This window comes from Centruroides sculpturatus, unplaced genomic scaffold (assembly GCF_000671375.1).
Source record: "Centruroides sculpturatus isolate CEXI.00-Female unplaced genomic scaffold, Cexi_2.0 scaffold213, whole genome shotgun sequence".
Lineage (NCBI taxonomy): Eukaryota > Metazoa > Arthropoda > Arachnida > Scorpiones > Buthidae > Centruroides > Centruroides sculpturatus.
In genome coordinates, this window is record NW_019384355.1 from 340948 (window position 1) to 360835 (window position 19888).

The following is a 19888-nucleotide window of genomic DNA, read 5'->3' on the forward strand; positions in this document are numbered from 1 at the left end:
AAATAAAATATAAATTTATATTATTTACGAACTACTCTAAATTTTTTGGGCCACAATACTCTTACATAAAAATTTTATTTTAGTCAAATTAACGCCTATGATCTAACAGTAGATATAAAATATTAAAATATAAAATATTGATTAATTTATTTGTAACGAAACCATAAATACAGACTTTTATGTGTAGAAATAAGTTAAAATCTAAGTATTATATTCTATTTTAGAAAAAATCCAACATAAAAGATGGAATTTCGAACATAAGCTGGAAGTCAAGATTTCTTCAAAGAAAATTCAATATATCTACACTCCTATACTGTCCAAGATAGAAGATCTTACTGTCAAAAAGACACAAGTTTAGAAATATGAATTTCTCTTGCAAAGTATATCGGGCAAAGTATCACCCAAAACAGCAGGAACTTTCCATTTTCAATAAAACATGGGCACTTGTATAAAACTGCAACGTATTACTATAGGGTACAGCTGGAATCGTGAAAGGATAAGCACACCCATACATTGTTTTAGGGAATCCAATCATAACTTTAATAGTTGTACGATATGTAGCATTTTCAATATAATATTTACGATATAAGGTTTTTCTTCTACATATGCAGGTTCTCAATGTGAAAAGATCTCATTTAATGAAACTAAAATAGTCCCTGAAAGAGGAAATATGATCTATCGTCAATATTTTTAGACTCATAATAAAATTCCTCTTTTATTTATATATATTCCTGTAAGTATTGCCTAGGATACTACTCACTAACTTGTAAGTAAAGAAAATAATAATAAAACATGAGCTGACAGACAAATGTTACTTCGTTTAGATTTATGAGCGTTTCTAAAGAAATATTTTAATTGGATGTACCAATTTAGAACATTTATTATTATGACCGATCATATCTGCTCTTTAAACACTATAATAATTACTGCAGTGCTATAGAATGTTGTTAAATCTTCAGTGCCAATCGATGTAACTTTAGGCTTTCGGATTCGATGCAATTATTGTTGGTTAAACATAATTACGTTGTCAATGCATGAACCAAGTGAGCTATCTGAAACCATCGTCATCAGCTCAAAATGAAACCATTCTGTGTTGTTGGAGGTAATAAATTGGATGGAGGAACGCATCCAACCATACACGCGATTACAACTTGTCAAACAGATAGTTCATCATACATTCATTAAATACGCCAATTCTATCTGCTAGATATTTTTCATTTATCATTTCTGGCAACTTTGGTGGTCGAAGATGCAAAAAAATGATGAGTATTCGTTATAATCTGTACAAAAGATCAACTCCTTTCTACATCAGAAAGATTTCTCACGGAATAGCTCTACATAAATTTTGTAACAAGTATAACAACACAATTTCATAGGAGAAAAGACCTTATTAATAGACGACCTTTGCGTTTCCAACGATTAATTTTCTATTTCGTACATTTTTGGGGACTCTTCCGAGAAGAAGAGATGGAGAACGTAGGCGTGTCTTCAAATTAACCATCGACTAAAGGAGTCTAATTCCTGTTCCAGAAAAGAAGATCGTCTCCTGTCGCTCCAGGCTAGACTTTTATGTAGTAATTATTTGATTAATTCGATTAGGAAAAAAATATGCATTTTTTAATAAAAACAAACCTTTTTACGCGATTATTAAAACGTAATTTACGAATTATAAAAAAAATTTCAGATTTATTACTTGTAAAATTAAACATAGAAAATTGCTTATGCTAATTTATTCGGTTGTTTTTTTATTACCAAGTCATGTTCGAGTCTAATTGATTTTTAATTGAATGGCAGCTAGGGGGGAAAGTATATCTAAAGTGCGAAATCAATCTTTTCCAGCCAGTCAGTCGATTCATAGATAGGTTTATTTTAATCAGTCAAGCATAAAGTTAAAAACATTTTCTTTTCTATTTAACACGGGATTAGAAAAATAAAAAGAAAATTGTTAAAGTTTTATAAACATTTGAAAATAAAAAAAATAAAAAGAAAGTTTAAATATAAAAACTTATATTTAATAATTTTAAATCTTATATAAAAACCTGTCTGAACGTTCATAAATTAAAAATAAAGTTTTATTCATTTATATTTAAATAATAAAAATTTTAAAGTATTAAATCTTGAAATTTGTGATTTAAAATTTAAATATTTAGAAATATGCAAGCTTAAAAAATTTCCATATATATTTTTAAAACATATATTTCTTTTAAATTTATTAAAAGCGTAAGATATATTCATCTTAAAATAAAAATTTATTTTAAAATATTAAAGTCTACTTTATTATAAAAAAATATTGTCTAGAAGCAAAGTGAAAAAACTAGGATTCTATTTTAATAAATATAATTATTAAAATTAATAACAGATTAGTTTAATGCATTAAATTCAATAAAAATCTGCAGTTACTGTGCAGATTTTCATTGTAATTTTACGTATTTTTTATGAGATTTTTTTTATTATTTTCATGGAAATCCACATTCATATATTTATTGTCGAATTATTTGTTTATTTTTTTATCTTCAGGCTATTTCTGTTAAGATCTTTGCTAATTGTTTAACTAAATTTTATATGGTTAAAATATACGGTTTTTCTCCTCTAAAATAAAATTTAATTTCTTTTATAAACATTTTTTAAACAGAATTAATTTAACAGTTTGTTAACGGTAAAACAATTATGTAAAGCACTATTAACATCTTATTGCATTATATTTATAAAAAAAAATTTATATCTGGAATTTACGTTTTTTAAAATCATTTTTTATTTTACTAGAGAAAAAAACAGGAGTTAAAAAAATAAGATCTGACGGTTCGATTTTTCATTCAACTTTATAAGAAACTTAATTTCCTGAAAGTTGCAAGATTTCGAATAAAGAAAATTTGAAAGGTTTGGTATTAGATAAGATAAGTTGACGTTAAGATGTTATTAATGCGAATGACATTTCCTTTCTGGAAATTACATTTATTACATCTAATTGCTTGACTCGTTAGCAACGATAGAAATCTGAATTTAAACAGAAAAAAGTCTGACAATGTATATATTGATATATACACTGTCAAATTTCATATATATATATATATACATACACTGCATGTATATATATTTAATAGCATAAAAAAAATAGCGAGAAAAATAAAGCCGACTCTATCAAGGTGTAATTTAGACTTGTTTTCATCAGAGCCGAAGATGATAAACATTTCTTACATTAGGAATGGAGTTGAAGCTTAGCGAATGTGATAAAAACCAGAATAACCTTCGGCAAGTTAGACGAGAAAAGAGGTTCGACCCGTCATAATTCTAAAGCACTTTCCCAACATTAGCGGTGTCATTTCCGTGTTTTAGGCATCAGGGGAAATTACCGAAGTCTTTTCTACAATACTTCAAGTTGTGAGAGATGTCGAAAGCTTTCTTCTACCGAATAAACATCAAGTTTTAATATAAATTTCTCTCGGATTCTTTACTTTAAATGCATTTCCATTTTCTCGAAAGTTTTAAAGGTCCAAGTAATGATTTGAAATATAAAAAGAAAGATCTACGTGGTATTAATGCACACTATACTGCTTTCCATAGTTAGAACATTGATACTATATGGCACATGAATATTACATAACATTCGGCACTTTGAGTATTATAATGCACTTAGCATATAGAATTACAGTTCATTCATCGCATAGTTATTATGAAACACAAGACAATATATTCTGCTGTGTCCTAGATACGGCTCGACAAAGATGCTAGGATGCACAAGGACATTAGGAATTATAGTAACTACAGCATAGATCGTATATAGACAGAACAGTGCATTAATACAATAATAACATCGAAGATAATGAAGTAAATAAAATTAGTTTCTATGAGTGTGTGCGGTTCTCTAAAATGTACACAAAATATTGTATTAACTAAAGAATATACTAATGGCTGATTGATTAAAAGTACAATTGCCTTAACGGCAATTAGCCAAGGAAATAGAGAAAGACAATAGTAAATGTATCTTTATCTGATTCTACTTCCAACCAATTGTCAATACGACAATTGTAATTGCAAGCAATCTTCATTGAGATTTTTTCAACTGATAATTTGCAAACATTACAAAAGAGGATTTATTTATATAAAAATTATCAAAACCTATCTATTAACTTAATTTTGTCTCCTCTAATATCTTAAGTTTATTATATTTACTTACGGTTCACATAACATAACATAGATAACAAGTCAATAGAACATTCAGCAAACGTACAGAAAAACGTATAAAACATAATATAAATAGCACACAAAACTACTTGTATTCTGTAATCTTACAGTTCATCTCTTCAATTAAAGCATCAATGTATTAAAGAATAAACTATAGAGAACATAGTTACTAGACAGAACTGCATTTTATTTTTGTCTCAATTATCACATATTTTTTTCACCCTGTTCACTTTACTGAATTTATCACAAAGACGGGAGAATCAACTTAGTTACAGAAGGTATAAAGTGTATACAAAGATAGAAAGGCGGCCATTCTATGTTTAAACCAAAGAAAAACTGCAACTAAGTAATTCTATCTCTTAAGATGTAACCAACCGTCTTTAAACCATTTAGACTTCAGTATGATCTTGTTTAAATGGAAGTTCTAATGTAAAAATAAATGCAAACTAGCGTTTTTACTTTTTATTTTCAAGTAATGGAATCAGCCATGCGAAAATAAGGTGAAAAACTTTTGTCGAAAAATATGATTACCGTATATATTTTCGAACCTGAGCAATAAACAAAATCTAAAGTATTCATATTAAAAACTAAATGACTTCTTTTTAAAATTTTGATAAGAGTATTTTAATTATTGAGATGTAATTAACTAATGTCATATAACTTTTATTATATATACATACATATATATAAATACACGAAAAAGAATCATTAAGGAAAAAATCGATCATACTGAAAGAACACTTACCTGCCGCAAAATTCGGCCACGAGGGATATGAGGCTTTCTTGATTACATCACTAACATCATTATTCAGTCATATTTAATATATAATCTGTAATAAAAGATTAAAAAATCATATATAGTTATCATATAAATCTATATAAGATCAAACTATTAAATTAAATTATATAATATTTTTGGTAAATTTTAATAATCATTAAATAATACAAAATTAAAATGAAAATTCGGAAGTAAAATAATTTTTTTATATACATTTTTAAATAAAATAAGATTTAAAATTAAATAAAAAACCTACACTAATAAGCCGTTTAAGTAATGATAGTATTTAAATAATTCAGTGCAGCATTAATTTTGTAAAAACTGAATTTTCTCTAGAAAATTTATTTTATTTTTTTATATATTTTCTGCTTTATTTTTTTTAATCATAAATAATAGACTTATTTATCATCAATTTAAAATTATTTTGTTCTTTAAAAAGTTTGTATCAAGCCTTAAACGATTCAATTAACGAGAGAATTATTACTCTCTTCTGTTCATCCTATTAAAATTTAAATAGAAATTTTTATTAAAAAGAATTTTTTTTTCAAATGATTGAATATTGTTTAGTTAGAATAAAAATATCTTGTAATATTTATAATAGTTACAAATTTTATTTAATAAAATTGGATTGTATGGATTGATACAAAGGTTTTTTTTTTTAAATGAGAAAAATTAATAGAACTATTAGGTTTTTTAAAAAGAATTTAAGTTGATTTTTCTGTTATAAAAATGCATTAATGGGTAGAAAATTTATTTCCAGGGCACTCTTTGTAGAAAGTAATCAAATAAAATTATTAAGTTATAATAAATATAAAATTTAAAGGAAATATTGATAAAAATTTCAGCTTTTTTTTTTAATTTTCCGCATTCAATCTCGAAAATATGTTGTAAAATAATTTGAATAAACCAATAAAAATGTATAGAAAATATAATAACTTTAAATTACTGTAAAGACTAGAAATAATATTTTCCTCATAAAGATGTATGAAGAGAATGGGAATGTAAAAAAAAATAAATAAAAAAGAAAACAATTTCTGGAAAAATTTATCGAGAGAAAAAATCAACAGCTTGCAAGAATCTCTGAAAATGTTTTTCTAAAGAATCTTAACATTCTAAAAATGTTAAGTCGAAAAAGTTTTTGCCAGATAAAATAATTTGTTAAATTAAAAATAAAAAATAAGAAAAAATGGTTTATAATTTCGGCAAAATTTTTATGGAGAAAAGTGAATTAAATTTTTACATGTACAAGTTAAAATAAAATCGTGATGAGAATAAAATATCAAACGTGACATTTAATTTTGTTTCTCTATAGTTCGTTGATCTTAACATTTTATATTCTTGTTCATTTAATATTCTTTAGAATAATAGCCCTAAATTGTTCTGTAAAACTTAAATTAAATAATATCGATTTTTTTCATTCTTCCCCTCCCGTCCAAACAACAGCGTGCAAAGACAAAATTATTACGTCGGCATTGCAAAAATATAATGATTAATTTGGCATTAGAATTCAAGGCATTCTCCATCGCAAATCATCACAATGGCAGATAGATGAAGACTTCATTCCGCATCTAACCAATTGTTCGGCCATCCAATTTCACCTCAAATACTCGTGACGGTGTAGAAACATGTGTCTACGACGACACGCTACATATCAAGTTGAAGTTAGTCTACCTTCATAGCAAACAGTATGACATATGAAGGTGTCACGTTTTGCATTCTAATCAAGCAGCACTATCGACAATTTATTACCGTCCGCTCGCTACTTGCAAACAATAGTTGCCACACTGATTGCTTTCTAAGTCGTGACTCGATCGAATATCAAATTTGGGACATTCTGTTTATCCCACACATTTCTTTCTCACATCACTAAAATATTTTGCACGAACTATTATCGATTATGCGTTTCCACGAAACTATTTTTCTTTCTTCAAGCTAATAATCTATAGGAAGTGGCTTGTAGAAAGATTAATTTCATTTTTTAAATAACATAGAGAGCTTCGACTTAATGTTTAACTTAATTATCACAAAATGCTTCGGCGTGTTTAACCCAAAATCATTCATTTTAAGTCAGAAAATTTACAGCTTAAATCGATTTTGCCGGCTTGTTCCCATGTAAATAGAAAGTTAAAGTTGACCTTCCTTTTATCCATTTTGTACTAAACAAACTATAAAACTATCTACTTCGCATCTTCAATTGATCTTTCAACAGGCGCCCGCCCATCCAAACAATTCACTCTCCTGCATTCGTTTGAAATGGGAGCTAAACACGACCTGTTTAGTTGATGACTCTTCTGATGGAAAAACGCGTAGCCTCGTACTTAATTTAACTTAATTAATTTCGTCGTGTAAAACACAATTTTCTTTCCCGTTTTAAAATTATTTCGGTTACCACGGAAACAGGGATCATATAGACGTTTTATTTTTGGATAGTAACGGTCGTCTAACACAATTGGGTGAAGCAGCATTAAGTCTCAAACAGTCAGACATACGGAAAACCGATGATGCTAAATTATACAGGATATATTTTATTTAATATGTATGACTTTCGTTAGTATAAAAATTTACTATTTCAACTCATTAAAAAAACCTATAAATGATTAAAGAACCGTTTAATATCAAACATTACGCTCTGTCAAAATTGATTAAACAACATAGGTGTAATCTATTATACGTTAATTTATTCGCAGTAAAATAAAGAAATTTGTTAAAATTTCGAACGAAAATTGTTTAATGATGTAAATAATCTAGCCACAAAGTTCTAAGATGTAGTAGCGGTTGGTTTCGATTATCGCGCTTCGATTTAATCAGAAATTTAGTTTGCCCCAAGTTCCCTGTTGATTAGGAGGTACACGTCGGTAGCTTTCAAAGAGAGCAATGTTGTGTTTGTGGCGGACCCTAAAATGAGGGGGAGAACGGCCTATTCATGAGGGCCTTCAGAAAAGCTGCAATGTTATCAATCACGGTTGACAGGAAGCGTTGCTCACCAAGTATTCATCTCCCTTTCCTCCAAAAATCCTGAAATTCTTCCCAAATTTAGAAACCTCACGGAACAGTAAATGGTTCAACGAATTAGCATCGCACTAAACAGCTTTTAATAATTATTAAAATATTCAGACAATCGGGTCAAAGATATATAAGCGATTATAAAGCATACGTTTTCAAAAACTCCTCGTACACGAACATATAATACATATATATTTTTATATGTAACATAACATAAAACGGTTTATCGATGCTTCGATAATACTTTCGTAGAAATTCGAGCAGCATCGACTTTTACTGCTTTTCCACCATTTCCGTTCTCCTCCATGTTTATGATGGCGCATCCCAATCGAAGTTAAAGCAACCAAGCACCAGACTGGTACACTATACTATTTGTAAGCGGTCATTTCATTCTGTTATGTTACAAAATATCGACGATTTCCAAGTAGATTTTTACGGAGCGGATAATGCTTTATATACCATCTAAACATCTACGTGTTCGACAATTACGAAACGTTATTGAACAATGATGTTTACAACCCCGTACTATTATTATTTGCACCATCATCTAAACCGAAAAACTTTCTCCTACATACCATATATATTTATTATTATTATTGCTTTATTGCACTATATTCAATAAAAAAATTGTAATGTCGCTAAAGATATACTTTTTTTTTTATTGAATAAAATCTGTTGAAACATTCTTTTTTTAAATAGAATTATGACAACCGAGACAGAAAAACGCACGACAAATGAATGATGTTCTATAATATATTTAATTGATTTGCATGGAAAAATATAAATTATGCGTATAAATGTATGCTAATAATTAAATTTTTAACTTCAAAAATTTCGGTGCTGGTTAAAATTTTAAATTACTGAGGGTAATAAGTAATGAATAATTAAGGCGCTTCTTATAACTACTAGGAATTTTAAATTTCGAGGAGAGACGTGAATGATGGATTAATATAATATATAAAGCGAACTAAAAAGAAGAGGTTGATTTAATTTATTATTTTTTTTATTTAATATGAGTAAATTATATTTTAATATGATTATTGATTATTACTTTGAAATTTAATCATTTTAAATATTCATTTAGGCTCGTTACACCTACTTGATGATAATAAACCATATCTAATTTTAACTGTTTATCTGGCATCTAATTATGATTATTGGTTACTTACGACATTTAGTTATAGTTATTGGTAAGTTAGTAACCAGTTATATACAGTAGCTACTGTCATTTGCCTGTTTGATATCAAACTTTGAGTAGTAGTTAAGTTACTTGGTATCTAATAATGACTATAAGTTATTCGGTATCTTATAGTTATTGGTTATTCATTACATTCCGTTATTATTGATTGCTTATTAGTTTTTAGTTACATTATGGATTGTCTGGTGGTATCTACTTATAACCATTGGCTATTTGGGATATAATTAAGGCTATTGTTGTTTGGTATTCAGTTATTCCTAATGGTTACATGATAAGTCTATCTAATTCTAACTGTTGGTGTTAACGACGTTTTATTATAGTTATTAGTTACCTGGAGACAATATTCTAAATATTATCAAGAGGTCTATTCAATAAATTCATTACTTGGATCTTGATAATGTATGAACACTTAAAGCCATTCATTACATAAATATTAATTCCAAATATCTCTATTAATTAATAATTATTTTTAAAAACTATTTATACATAATTTTTTAAAATTATTANTGAAAATTTGTTAATTTGTTAATAACATTTCCTTCGTCGTTTCTTAATTTACTACTTAATAAACAATTTATTTTCGTTTAAAACTCTATCCGTTTATAATAAATTCCTGTCCAGTTAATGTAAATAATATATATCGAAAATCGTGTATAATCATGTACAGCGCGTAACGTACTGTACATTATACGTGTAAGAAATTCGTGTTTAAAATTCTCTTTGTTTGTTAGTAGTAGAGATTAAATTTTAATTAAAGACTTGTTTAATTTTCTAAAAAGTTTTTTCTTACTTAAAATTGAATTTTTTTTAAAAAAAAGTAACTCTATTAGAATCAACAAGGGATATAACAACGCTTAAATCTTTTGCTTATAAACACTAAAACATTTATTAATTGAATAAAACAATTTATGAAAAATTGTATTAAATTGTATATACGCATTTTTCTTTTCCAGTATTTAACATTTTATGAATCGAGACAAGTCGAATTAAAAGAATAAATTTATGTTCTCCCCTTCAAAAATGCATCTGTTTTAATTTTAACGAAGAAAATAAGGGAAAAAAATTGATTCGATTAAGTAGTTACTTTACGTCATTTTATATTATTATTAAAGAATAAACTGATTTTATCGTCTTTGGTTTGCGTCAAGGCATGAAAAATCCGGGACACAGATTATTTATTTATTTTTTAACTCAGCCGTTTTAATAAGAAGAAAATTAACTAATTCCATTAAATAATAAATGGTGTAAATGAATTCATTTGCATTATTGATTTAATATATTAGTTATTTGTTAAGTTTTATCAATATTAAATAAGTCAAAACAGCTATGCAATTATAGCAATTATGTTTCTGTTGTTTTAATAGATGGTAATTTCAGCTATTACAGTAAAAGATAAGGTGGCCCTCATCTATCAAACAATTTTATAGTGAGCTAGATAATTTGCGATTCAGATCAGATAGGTGACGGAATATTTATTGTAAGTTAAATTTTACGTGCAAACGAAGAAAATGATAGCTGAATGTGTGAAACGGCATCTGCAATTTTACTGGATTAGCGAAGAGCTTAAATGCAGATTAACCTCATCAGTTTGGAAACGTACGAAAATGTTAGAGATGCACATCATTCAAGAAGATGTAAACCTGTATTATAAATATTTAAATGAGGAAAAATTTATCAAAACTATCTAAATGGGTAAATTATGTGTTAAAAGATGGGTATGTTTTATAAATTATACGCGAGAAATGACGATTGATGTGGTTAAGAAAAATCAAATTCTGTCTTCGGTTATGCTAAGAATTTTAAATGAAAGTCGTTAAAAATTACATTATAGCTTACTAAAAACGTTTTTTAGTATTATCCTCTCTTGCACGACTTTATTTTAATTTTAAATTATAACAGGAAAAACGATAACATCTAGAATAAGGAATGGATAGGGGAAAAATACATTTTAGAATAGATAAAGGTATATTTTTATTGACATATGTTTCTAAAGTACTATTTCCGGAACGGAAATAAGATGAGGACATGGCAATTGATTCATCCTTCAGACGCCAACACGTAATTTTTTTCCATTCCGGTATTTTCGAAACATAAAGTGATCGAAACAAAAGATTTGAAATGGTTCGGGTTTGTTTGTGGGAAACTTTTCTTTCTTTAAACTTTACGGGAGAAAATCTGTTTAAACAAATCAATATTCCGAATGTGCAGGGGTTGAAAGCCCTCGATACGGAGCTTTCCGTTTGCCATAAGGATGGATAGACAGACAACGTGCTTGCAATCCTGGACGTTAGCGTTGCAACACTAAATCCTTGGTATTCACTTGTGCCCAGTGCACCTGGGTACCAGACCTATGCCAGTAGAAGCAAAGCCAATGCCACCCGTAACAAAAACATCTGCCCAGTTCTAATCAAGAAGAAGAAAAAAAAACGAAAACAGTTCCTTCGTTCATGTAATGGATTAAGGTGAAATGAAGGACCAGATAGAACCAGAAGGCTATCTTTTCACTGTTGTTTCGCATTTTCCCAAGAATTTTTTTCTTTTCTTTAACGCTCTTTGTTCTTCTGTCCCTTTTCTTGACTCCCCAGTTTGATTACAACTTCTAGAGTGTAACTAAGAGAATAAAAACAAGCTGGGAATAGATCGATAAGCTTAACGTTTCCCCTGATTTCCTGACTAACACCACAGGGGAAAGCTTTGCTTTTATTTTTTCTATCTTTTTTTTTTAACTTTAACTTATATTGATGCTTGTTTTGATCCGAAGTGAAATGAAATCTATGCGAAAAATTTCGTTGAGCATCTGCGAAACCTACAGATGTCTGTTGATGAATTCTTAAATAAACTCCAAAGAAACTTCTTTTTTTCTTTTAAATTTCATTTCTTTCTTAGAGATAAAACGTCAGTTTTACTTTAATAGTGTCTGTCTGTTATTTGATGGAGAAAAAAACAGTTTAAATGGTACAAAGGCTATTTAACTATGACGACAGTACTGTACATCACAGTCTATTTAAACTTTTATAAATCTTTGTTCCGTTTTGCACATTCGGAATTACTGTTTTTTACAACCTCTTCCTTTACAAAAAAATAATAAATTTAGAGAAAAAAATTCAAAAAAATTAATTACAAAAAACGAGATTTAATTTCAACTTAGTAAAATCTATCATTAATTCTTATGAAGCTCGAAGATAATATTTAAACGACGTTTTAAAAAAAATTATTTAATCTCTTTCAGGATACATAATTAAAGACAGATATTGCTAGAGGGACTATAAATTAATTATATTTATCGCATTTTTTTTACAATGACTTTTCTTAATTTTTTCGACTGTTAAATGGTGTAATACATTAATAAATAAATAGATAATTATAGAAGAGAAAGTTTAAATTTTTTGAAAAAAAAAAAAATACTATTTGCGGTACTCCACTCCTGAATTTTAATTAAAAATATAAGAAGTGGCTTTTGTAAGTAAGATATCATTATTTACAATGCACAGATACTATATTAGTAGTGATATGTGGTTAAAATAGAAAAATAACATCAGCATCAGTTTATGTGAGAGCTATCATCCATTAGATTGGACTACATATGTTTTTGGTCTTAGTTCCATTGCATCTGGTCACGCCAGGAGTGTACAGCGGTTATTTTATTACTATCTTATTTCCATTAACTCACTTCATCCTTTTCAGTTATTACAATTTGCCTTCTTTACGTTTAAATCACTCGTAAACAATTTTATTGCATTAACATTAGATGCTACTCGACAACAAATGCCACTCGCTAACTATTTTTTCGATCGTATGTCTCCTCTTCCTTTCTGATGTTAGACATTATTACTATTCTCTGTTATCGTTTCCGGAAAATCCTTTCGTTCTTCAAAATAAATGCAGTGGAAACAGATAGGATTTCTAAACTTTTATACACAGAAGCAGACGATGATAGATTTTTAAAATGGTTTTATCCTTTATCTATTGTGTGTATCTTCCTGTAATGGGATATTATCACGGTCGACTTAGCGATAAAAATCATGAAAATGTTTAGGACAACATTATTAGAAATTAATTTAAATCGAATAAAATTCCAGAAAATAAATTTAGGAATTCACAAATTCTTTATTATTATTATTATTATTATTTTAAAAATTATTAATTAATTAAAGNATTATTATATTTATTTATTTTTTCTTTGAAAGATATAAAATCAATATTTAATTATAAAATCTTATATTGATCCAAATATAACGTATAAGAGGAATACATCGGAACTAATAAAAATTTTGAAAATCCAATAATTTAAACACGGAATTTGCCCATAAAATTTTGAAAGTTCAATCTTCAGTAATTTTCAAGGGGAAAAAGTTTCACAATCGTCAATACACGGAATGTAGAAATTGGATTTTTTCATCGATGTAGGTATTGACACATCTGAAAGTTACTTTCGAGATTCCAGAGCAAATAACTTTTCTAACTTTCCGATGCTTTTACTCTCGAGTCAACAAAATTGGTGTCTACTGCGACGGTTACAAAACAACGCTTTCTGTTGCTTTTCAAAGTCAACAAATGTCACATCGGATACAGCCCAGTTTTCTATTTATTTCTCTTGATAATGAATTTAGCAAGAACTTAAACTGTTATCCAATGAGTCGACAATTATTATATCCGGATTTGGGACAAATATATATATTTTTCTATAAAATACACTTTTATTTCGGTAGTTTTGATCACTTAAAAGCTTTTCTTGCGGGAAAAAATAAAAAGCAAAAATCTATATAAAGAAAAATAACATTTTCCAACTAGACACTACATCTTTCTTTAAAACGAGGTAAGAATTTGTGCTTTAATTACGTTATTCTTTGTAATATTATAAGTATAATTAAACATTAAAATTATTCAGAAAAGAGGACATATTATACCTACTAATTCTTTCTATAAAATTATAATTCTAGAGAGACTTTTATAAATTTAAAGTCAAGAAAACCGTTCGTGACAAAAAAATTAAAAAATAAAAGAATAAATAAAAAGTTCAAAGAGAACTTTCAAGTAGTTTTTTATTATAATTTCCTTTCATCTTTTGAAAGTGTTTCACATTGACGACGGTATAGATATTCCTATATATATTAATTTGAAACTGCCTCAAAGAAATATAAGATAGCTTAAGTAATTTTGTGATGAGTGAAAAGCATTTTTCGAAAATAATGATAAGATATTGTGCATTATCAGAACTTATCAAGCATGAAATTACATAGCCTCAGGAATGAGCTATTGAAAACTGCTTGTTCATCAACTTATCAAGTAAAAGTCGATCAGAAAGCAAAGCCGTGAATAAGATAGCTCCTATTATTATAACACACCTTTACATTACGGTAAATTAAATTCCAGTTAAAATTTCTATTTATACTACACATGTTTATTACATAATAATTGCTACATTTATTACGTTGTATAGATCGACTTTCAATACCTTGATAAAACCATTGAAAAATATTCGTTCATGACGAATAAAGCTTCCTAAATTCGTGTGGAAAGTATAATTGTGATCAAATTTAAATATTCCGGCTTTAGCGACTTAATTGAACAACATTTGTCTATTACTTTCCTGGAGATAATTAACTCTTCAATCGAAATCTAGATGGTCAATGACACAATTACCGACAACAAACGAAGGAGTGCGAGTTATGTTAGTGGTTAGGACAATTCCAACCGTGCTAAAAGGAAAGGAGATAGAGAAGAAGAAGAATCTATTGGCCCAACGGCTACCACGCATCTACACCTAATAACTGTTATTAGAAACGTTAGGAGCAAGAATACAATTTGGTTCTTCTGTGTCCTGTATTTCAATCACAGTCCTACGCCCCACATATACTCTGTATCATATGTCATTACAATAATTGTTCTTCTGCTTCGTCTATTTCTCATCTCCTTATTCATTCTGGAATTCGTTCGTGATCCGACGTGGGCGCCACGAAGATGCTCGCATCGACCCCGTACGGAGGTGTATTAATTTATTTTAAAGATAGTTTATCGATAAGGCTTGTAAAAAGCAAATGATTCGGAACTTTTTTAACTCAAAAGAAGTGAATTACTAGCAAAAAAAACAGAAGATATGAATACATCCCGTCATATTGAATTGTTAGTCTATATGGCACAGGCCCCGAAGCTAGAAAATGCACCAAAGTCTTGTCGTATAACAATATGACAAAACTAACGACCTGCAACGTTGAGAAAAGCGATGGACAATGTTTCGTCTTGAAAGCTTATTTATGGAAAAAAAGAAGAAAATATGTGCTTTTGACTTCAGGCGAATGAACCGTAATGACGTATAGAAGATACATAATATATTTAATAATAAAAACTGTTTGTTTTTTGTAGAGAAGGAAACATCACGATTAAATTTCGGTTTCCATCCATTATCATACTTCTCGACTTTCTTTTTACTCTATAGAAGATAACTTAGCCTATTCATAATGAAGAAATTTCTTATTAAGCTCGGTTAATTGCGGTTTATGGGTGTGTATTAGCCTATCTTAATGAGATGCACAATAAATTAAGCAAAAGTAGTTATGAACGTGTCAAAGTGGCATTCGAAATTTTCTATAATAGAATACGCATTTGAAATATTAATCGAGCATTTTCTGTACTAAGTATCAACGTAGGGAAATTTAATTGCCTATGTATTCATCGCTTAGCTGGTCAAGCGTTCATGTAATTCTGTGAATATGACCCTTTTCCATATATGATATTTGTAAAAAAAGATTTAATATGTAATGCGAATTGCATAAATCTATAAGTTTATAATTAATGGACAAAGTTGTGAAGTTTGAACCTAATAAAAATAAAATAATTTTCAACTTCGTTGTAAAAATTATATGTTAATATAAAACATAACATATTTTTAGTACTTAAATTAGAATATAATTAAAAATTTATTACATATTTTTCATATAATAAATAATTGTTTTAAATTAAGTCTTTTTTGTTCACTCTCGTTGTAGAGTGAAAAAAGACAGTTTATGAATTATTGACAATAAAAATAATTGTTTATAATATATTATTAATATTATTATTTAGTTTCACAAAAATAATTTTTTTACGTTTCTTCTTTCATTAAAATTTTTATTTAAATTATTTTTATGTTTGGTTATTTATTTATTAAAAAACTGGATTAATGAAATTACGTTTCTATTTATAGCAAATAAAAGAGTAGAATAAATATAAAGAGTTAAATATAGTTAGAATAGGAATTCTTAAATTTTTATGTATTCTACTTTAAGAATAACGAATAGAAAAGAGCAAGTTACACAAAAGTTTCAACTTGTTCCAAAAAGGGTTAGGGGAGATGAACCATTCTATGTTTCTCATTACTGAGATCTCAGAGGAGACGGAGGAATGTAAGAAATGAACATCCAAACTAAACGTCTCATGGGAAAGAGCCGTCTGTCTCGCCTGCTAGTGAGCTTACCAGCAATACATCAATATACCGAAAGAGAAACAGAAGTTGCTGCAGTGATCCGAACAAGAAAGGAGGGGACAATGAACAAAATCTAACACACAATATCACAAGGAATCCCAAAGTGATTGCCTACTCTAAAACTCTTACAAGTTCTAATTTATTTATGAATAAAATGCTTTTAACGTAATAAAAAGAGAAGTTAAACGACTTTTTCTTTCTAAACGATAGAAACTGCTTAATTTCTTCTGATGATTTCGATACCCTTATTCTAAAGACAGTAAAAATACTTCGGGCCTCAATGAACGTGATAAGAACGACATTAGAGCGAGTTGAAGTGGGCATCTGGTCATAATACTTTCACCAACAAGCTTTAGTAGCGTTTTAGACTCGGGATTACAATCAGACAGGCGTTCATTACAAGTTTTATGTGCTGCTGTCAACATAAAGTTGATGTTTGGTAAGAGAGTTAACTAGACCGAGAGTTTGTATTTACAACTCACTAGCATCGATTGCCAATCCAATACAGTAATTACTAAGTTAACGAAATACCAGAAAAGAGTGGATCAATGAAGACATCTTTTTTCCTTCTTAATTACTAGTTGCGTCAACGAGAATTCACTGTTTCACTCACACTGATATAATAAAACTATTCATTAAATGTATTATAGCTTAAGAGAAATGATTGCTACCACTTAAGTTTTTGCTTTCAATTAGTCTTCGTTTGGACAATAAAACGTAATTTAATGATTGAACCAAGCAAAATTTGCTCATTTAATAGCTGATATAAGGCATTTAATTGAAAAACTTTAAAGAAGAACGACTTTGATCTATATTTAAGAGAAACCTTAGCTAATAATTACAGATTTATTTTCATGTTCTCTTAAATTCGCCGTTGTTCATCCGAGAATCCAACCATCCTTTTAATTCGTTATAAAGGGCGTCACGACCAAACTTTAAAATGTTTTATTTCATTTTTAATCGCTAATTTCGAAATTTATTAAGAAATGTAAGAATATAGCACCGATTTCGTATTTGTTGTCATAGACGAATGCAAAAAAGCCGTTCTTTTCGTGCAATTTCGTTATCTTTGTCATAAGTGGATGGAGCGTCGACTGGGTTGGAGATAATCTATTAATATTGACTCTTTACCGTGCACTATTCGAGCTGTCATTATAAGATTGATGACTTGCATTAACCAATGAGAACTTTGCGTGCGGTGATAAAGGAACCGTGGCTCCACTCACCTGGCAAGCAACAGGAAGGATTAAAGGGGAGCAATTTGCCAAAATTTCTTGTAGTGATCTGAAACCAGCTGGCTTCGATTTGTCATGTTCTATTTAGTCATGATAGACCATCTGTCTGTCCCATCCCGAGTATAAGATTAATTGGTGTTCAATAATCGCACTTTATCACTCTTCAATGCTCATTTTCAACTTTTTAACCAGATTTATTTTATCTAGAACAATTCTATTTATTCTTGCACACTTATAATATCTTAATTAATGATTTTATATGACATTTCACCAGAGAATTTAACGAATAGAATATTTTAGCTGAAGAACTGAAAACATTTCGTAACTCGATTTTTTCAGAAGACAAGAAAAAATATATATATTATATCGTTTAACTATAGATCGCACGCTTACCTCTACGCCATTCTTCAAATAATAAATGAATAAGAGAAAAATGTATAAAATGAAACGCAACAGAAAATCAATTTTGTTTAACTGTACCAAAAACGAATGAAATTTAAAAAAATAAAAATAAAAAAAACATATTCTGATTAAATTTGATTAAAGTTTTGTTGTTGTGGAATATTTTCTGATGAAATTTTGAATATAAAAATAGCAAAGAAATAAACTTTTAAAATTGTTTTCCCTCGCTAAACTAACGAGCAAGTCATGCTAGACTGATGTACCGTAACTCTTTCACTGTACTAAACAATAGGAGGAGGAATAACAACAAATGAATATTAAAATGCTTACCTACGTGTAATAAAGCGTTTCGTTTTACAAGAAATTAAATCATCTCGTACCAAATTAAAGTAGATTACATAATTCGCTATTCGATGTTTAATTGCATAAATATTATTTACTTAATTATATTAACAGTAATTGATTGATTAGCGATATTTATAATTATTGATTGCTTAATATATATACATATATATACATGGTTACAAATAAACGTCATTAAATATTAAAAATATATATATATATATAGTAATTATTTCTATTTAATGGCATTTATCTGTGACTATTGTTCCGTATAAAATGTAATTACTTATTCAAATATTTATTTCTAATAATCTAACATTTAAACACATTTATTTATCATTAATAATGCAATATTATTATTGATTATATTTTAATATGATTATTGATTATTACTTTGAAATTTAATCATTTTAAATATTCATTTAGGCTCGTTACACCTACTTGATGATAATAAACCATATCTAATTTTAACTGTTTATCTGGCATCTAATTATGATTATTGGTTACTTACGACATTTAGTTATAGTTATTGGTAAGTTAGTAACCAGTTATATACAGTAGCTTCTGTCATTTGCCTGTTTGATATCAAACTTTGAGTAGTAGTTAAGTTACTTGGTATCTAATAATGACTATAAGTTATTCGGTATCTTATAGTTATTGGTTATTCATTACATTCCGTTATTATTGATTGCTTATTAGTTTTTAGTTACATTATGGATTGTCTGGTGGTATCTACTTATAACCATTGGCTATTTGGGATATAATTAAGGCTATTGTTGTTTGGTATTCAGTTATTCCTAATGGTTACATGATAAGTCTATCTAATTCTAACTGTTGGTGTTAACGACGTTTTATTATAGTTATTAGTTACCTGGAGACAATATTCTAAATATTATCAAGAGGTCTATTCAATAAATTCATTACTTGGATCTTGATAATGTATGAACACTTAAAGCCATTCATTACATAAATATTAATTCCAAATATCTCTATTAATTAATAATTATTTTTAAAAACTATTTATACATAATTTTTTAAAATTATTATTTCATTTAAACTATTAACATGATGAAAAGTTTAAGCTCTTAAACCGCTTATCCTACAAACTAAACGTTATTAGCTTTTTAGACATTTTCATTAAGATTATATATTTTAAATACAGTAATTCAATTTAAAATAAAAAAACAACGCGTAAATTATTAGTAAAAACTAATATAATAATATAAAATTATCATTAACAACAATTTAAAAAACAAGGAAAGGAGAAGTGTATAAAGAAGTCGATT

At 28.1% G+C, this 19888-nt stretch overlaps 1 long non-coding RNA gene across 1 annotated transcript in view; it reads right to left on the reverse strand.

The window, feature by feature from the left end:
• The window catches only part of LOC111639429, a 143518-nt gene that overhangs the window by 28621 nt on the left and 95009 nt on the right, over nt 1-19888 (reverse strand). The window contains exon 2 of the long non-coding RNA XR_002759067.1: nt 4928-5012. This is a non-coding gene — a long non-coding RNA (uncharacterized LOC111639429). The remainder of the gene's footprint in view (nt 1-4927; nt 5013-19888) is intronic.